At 34.7% G+C, this 5,798-nt stretch overlaps 1 pseudogene; it reads left to right on the top strand.

Moving 5' to 3' along the window:
• Window positions 1–264: 264 nt before the first annotated feature.
• Window positions 265–1,948, top strand: LOC131859510 (cytochrome P450 750A1-like; annotated as a pseudogene).
• The last annotated feature ends 3,850 nt before the right edge of the window (window positions 1,949–5,798 follow it).

Genomic DNA, 5,798 nt, shown 5'->3' with positions numbered 1-5,798 from the left:
GACTTTTTCATACCATCTTCACGAATAAGTGGCGAGACCATTTTTAATAACAAAAATCTAAAAGATACAAAATAAAAGTGTCATTTTCATATTAGTGGACAGTACAAAGACAGCGCGTTATCAGTGGTCTCAACTAGTGCCTGTGGACCAGTAAGATTCACATGGCAAATATGACATGCCCTAATAATTAGAGGGCAGAAGTAGCAGGAGCTATTTTAAATAAACACTTTCCTCCCGAGCAAAGTAAAGCAGCAATGCCTAAAAATGGATCTGAATATGAGTACTTCTGCAATAGGACTTACAATTTTTTTATTTACTGTTTTGATGTCCTTTCTATCGACTTTTGGCGAGAAAAAACAATGGGAGATTATGTTTGCCAGGACCATTTCCGCTTCCCATCATAGGAAACCTCCATCAGTTGGGGGCTCTTCCTCACCGTAGTCTGCAGCGGCTGGCAGAGAAACATGGGCCAATGATGATGCTCAAGTTCGGTTCTGTTCCCGTCGTGATTGCCTCTTCTTCTTAGGCGGCCATGCAGTTTCTGAAAACCCATGACTTGAGTTTTGTCAGCAGACCGTCTACTGCTGCTGGGAAATACTTGTTTTACAATTGCAAGGACATCGTGTTTTCCCCCTACGGAGATTATTGGCGAAATGTAAGAAAGATATGCACGTTGGAGCTGCGAGTGCCAAGAGAATCGAGTCGTTCAGAGGTTTGCAGGAGGAAGAGGTCCTGGCAATGGTCCGATCGATCTGGGAGAAGACCGACAAGGGCAGAGTGGGCGTGGATTTGAGCCAAGCCATTTCCTGCTCTAGCTCTGACTTGATGTGGCGAATATTGACGGGTAGGAAAAAAGCCGATCACCTCTCTGGGGGCACAACGTTTGAGGAATTGATGTCGGAGGCTGCTGAGTTGATGGGAGCTATTAACATTGGCGACTTCATTCCTTGTTTGGATTGGCTCGACTTGCAGGGGCTGAGGAGACGTATGAAGAGTGCCCACCAGCGGATTGACGCTGTTTTTGACAAAATAATAGAAGAACATGTGGAGCGCCAGGCGAGGCGCAGCACCGAGGAGGAGGAGGAGGAGCGGCAGGAGGATTTGGTTGACGTGCTTGTGGACACGGAAATCACAGTAGAAGATAAGAAGGCTATCCTTATGGTACATACTAATCATTTTTATATGTTAATGTACTGGTTGCATTGTATTGTATTGATTATATCTATTTATGTCTATGATTTAACCTATCTATGCGTTTATAGGATATGTTCCTTGGGTCAATAGACACATCGGCATCTACATTGCAATGGGTAATGTTCGAGTTATTGAGAAATCACATTGAAATCCAAAAGTGATGAAGAAATTGCGAGAAGAAATTGATTTTATAGTTAAAAAAGATGAGAAAATAACATCTTCTCAAATTGCAAGCATGGAATACTTGCATTGTGTGGTTAAAGAGACAATGAGATTGTATCCAATAGGCCCCTTGCTCATCCCCCATGAATCTACAGAAGATTGTGTTGTGGAAGGACCTCATTATGACTACTTCATACCAAGAAAAACAAGGCATTATTATTAATGCTTGGGCAATAGGAAGAGATCCAAAAGTATGGGAAGATCCCATGGAATTTAGGCCTGAGAGATTTGTGGGTAAAAATTTTGATATGATAAGAGATCCAGAATTAAGCATGAATCCTTTTGGAGCAGGAAGGAGAAGTTGCCTAGGTGCTTCCATGGCCATTGCCAATATGAGGATTGCATTAGTATACCTCATTCACTACTTCAATTGGAAATGTGAAGGAGAGTTAGACATGAATGAAACTTTTGGAGTCACCATTCCAAGGAAAGAGCATCTTTTTGCTATTCCAACTAGGAGGTTAAAGGTGATTGAACCTTTTTACCTTAAAATCTAGTCACTATAAAAATTGTTCATTACCTTTAAACTCAAATTATGTAAACATAATCCTTATAAATAAATATATTCTTCTCCTTATGAGATGAATTATATATATATATATATATATATATATATGTTTGATTTCAATATTTCCACTATATTACTTCATCTCCATATCTATTTTGCCTAAAATGTCATAGTTCAACACAATAACTTATCTCTTTTATAACACAATCATGGGTAAAAAAAGTTGGCTTTTTTATTTCTTATTGTTATTTAGTAGGCTCATCAACTGATGGATTTTTATGTATGTCAAAAAAAATTATAAATTAATTATTATTTTTAATTAGCATTTATTATTACAAATTTACAAATATGTGATAGATTTTTGGATTAAACTGTGTAAAAAAAATTGCATCAACATTTTAGGTCATGCTCCATGAAAGATCATCAAGATTTCTCTCTTTCAACTGTTCTTTTCATCCTGATGATAGTTCACAGAGTGTGACTCAAAATGTTGATGCAAAAATTCTTACATAGTTTAATACATAAATCTATCACATAATAACATGGATTGTGGAAAATCTGATAAATTTAAAATTCACAATTGTATATTGTGTTTTTTTTGTATACTAATTTTTATTGTTTGGATGAAAAGTATGAATTGGGAAATTTGAACCTTGTTTGAAAGAAAGTTTTTTCTAGAGAAAATATTGTTGCATATCCCAAACATTAGGAATTTTTTTTATGGGTTTTCCTAATAACAAGATGATCAAAAGCTTGTTCATAATCTACTAAAATATCTCTTATTCTCCTAAATTTTAATAAGGAAAGGGACAAAAAAATCATAGTATCATCTACAAATCATTGCAAATGATAGCATTAGCTGTAGAAGAAGCCTTAAGACCATGTAAATAAGCCTTATTTTTAATAGATATTTTGCATCTTCCTAATGATGATGATGAACAAGTAGGTAGATAAACAATCCCCTTGATATATGAAGATCCTAAAAGGAAGAGAAAAACCCTTCTTTAGATCCATTAACAAGGATACAAAAGCAAATACAAGAATACCACCCAAAGACCCACCATCCACTCCTTACTAGCATATTTATTACAATATTTTATAGTGTTAGTTTTAGGAGTGTACCTTTCTAATACTAGCAATATATAATATAATAAGAAAAGATAATACATCTATTTTCAAACAACCCTTAACAAGTCTCTCTTATTGATTAGCAATCAATAAAGGGAGGAAAGATTTGAGTATTTACTATGTTGAAGGTGTTCTCTCTATGAAAGGGAGTGGCCAGATTATACACATATATACATATACATATACATATACATATACATATACATATACATATACATATACATATGCATATGCATATACATATACATATACATATACATATACATGTATGTGTGTGTGTGTGTGTGTGTGAAATTTGGCCACTCCTTCTCATAGAGAGAACACCTTCAACATAGTAAATACTCAAAAAATTCCTTCCTTCATTAATTGCTAAAAAATCACACACACACACACACACACACACACACACACACACACACACACACACACACACACACACACACACACACACACACACACATATATGCATACACATACACATATACATATATATACATGCACACAAATACACGTGTGTGTGTGTGTGTGTGAGAGAGAGAGAGAGAGAGAGAGAGAGAGAGAGAGAGAGAGAGAGAGAGAGAGAGAGAGAGAGAGAGAGAGAGAGAGAGCATCTATATCAATACAATATTGTTTAGTCAATCTTTTTAATCTATCTTCAAAGATACATATAACCTCTTCATTGGTTTTATAAATTTTTTTCATGTGGATAAAAGTATCATGGTAATTCCTATACAAAGATCTTGTTGTTAATGCTTAAGCATGATAGTTTTAAGATGTGGCTTCAAATAAATAATAGTTTTTAAGATAAAAATAGATATGTTTGTTAGATAAATTACACATTCTTTTAATTGTTATTATAAGAATTGAATAGAAGTGAAGAACAATAGTTACCTAACATGTCATTTTAATCCCTCACAATCTATTTTGCATCTATATGATAGGAGAGATTAGGTTTACAACTTATAATGAATTGATAGGATTATTGGGAACCTTATTATAAAGGTGTAATCATTTCCCTCTACTACTAATATTATTTACTTCTTGTTCTTCTTCTAGATCAAATGGTAGAAAGAAAAGCTACCTTTGATAATTCAATGGTGCAGGAGCACCTAAGTTGTCATCAAGAATCTATGAGGCAAATTATGAAACCTTTGTGTTTTGAAGAGTGAAAAGTGATAAATAAGGTCTTGAAAGACCATATGTGATGTAATAAGGTCATTAAGAACATTCAATGTTAGATTAAGTCCTATTAGGGTCATGTTGTCAATATTGTTAAAAAATTATCAAATTGTCACAAGTCGTCATTTTGTGGGAAATAGGTATTAACGGGTCAAAATTGTTGTTTTATGGTATGTAAGAGTCTTTGTGGAATATTTTTACCTATTTGGATCAATATTGAGTCATGGGAGTCATGGAGCAAGTCTAGGTGCAATTTGGAGCAAAATTGTCAAAATTGGTAACAAGTTGTCAAAGCAACTTTTGTGTTTGAATAGGGTAATTAAGTGATTGTTAGTGAAGTTGTTTCCAAGTTGGTTACAACCTATGGGAGGAATTAAAATTGTTTGATATTCTATTCCCATGTTGAGTTTGGGGTTGGTTGATGATATCATTGAGGAAAATAATAAAAAACTTGAAGTTCTCTACAATTTTCTTGAATTTTCTGAATATTACAGTTTGTTCTCACATGTTTTCCACCATTAATATTTATTAAAATTACTTGATCATCCATATGATATAAAATAGAAGTTAATCTATAATATTTCCCTTTTTGTTTCATTTAATTCCGTTTGGTTTTGAGAAAGTTATAGCAATTTTACTAAAAATTGTCCAAACCCTACCTAGGGCTGGCAACAAGCATAAAAAGATGTAAAACTTTAGTTCAATTCAACGTAAAACACCCAAAATTGGTGAGAAACTGTATTATATTATTTTATTTCATGTAAATTATTTTTCAGGTCTTACTACTAGTTTTGGCATGTGCTAAGGGTGACACAAAATCTGATTTTTGTGTCTCAGTCTGAAAAATGGGAGCAAATTGGTGATGTGTGGGTTGATATACATGCAGGATTGGGATCCAAAAGGTTGTTTGAAGTCTTGGAGAGGTGTTAGGGGTTATTTTAGACCCTAATAAATTTTTTGTGGCCTTTGATTGGCCAAAATACTCACCATTTTATGATTGTCCCAAAATTGGGTATGTTGTTGTCCTAAGGAACTAGTGGACTGAGATTTTGAGATTATGATGCAATGAGTGATTTTGATGAGTGGAGGACAATTTGGGAAGGTTTGTGGGATTAATTAGTAACCCATGTAAGTGTTAGGAATCCTTGGAGAGAGGTGTTGGCTCAGGTTGTTATGAATGTCCCTACACCTTGTATGACTGTCCAAAAAATAGTGAATCCACATTAAGCATTGTGATGTTCTCTTGGGTGGTTGGGGGTAGATAACCTTGAGTGAGTGTGTTTATAAGTCCTCATAAGTATATGTATTTTTGAGCATCAATTACATGTTGTGAGTGGAGTTTGGGAATCCTAGAGAGGGATTGTTGTTGAGTAAGTAATTACCAAAGGGGTGTTGGTAGAGGTGAAGTGTTGGAAAGTTGGGATTGACATATGATCATGTTGTCTTTCCCTACTTGAGTGTATGTCAAGGGTTGGAGGTGTTTTGGGAATATGGGTGTGTTGTTGGAGTGTTGAATCCTTGTGAGTAACCTATAGCCTTGTGAGGGGTTTGTGAGTGAGTGAAGAGT

Source organism: Cryptomeria japonica, chromosome 10 (assembly GCF_030272615.1).
Source record: "Cryptomeria japonica chromosome 10, Sugi_1.0, whole genome shotgun sequence".
Classification (NCBI taxonomy): Eukaryota; Viridiplantae; Streptophyta; class Pinopsida; order Cupressales; family Cupressaceae; genus Cryptomeria; species Cryptomeria japonica.
The sequence above is the reverse complement of the archived record's forward strand: the minus strand, read 5'-3'. Positions and strand labels throughout refer to the sequence as shown.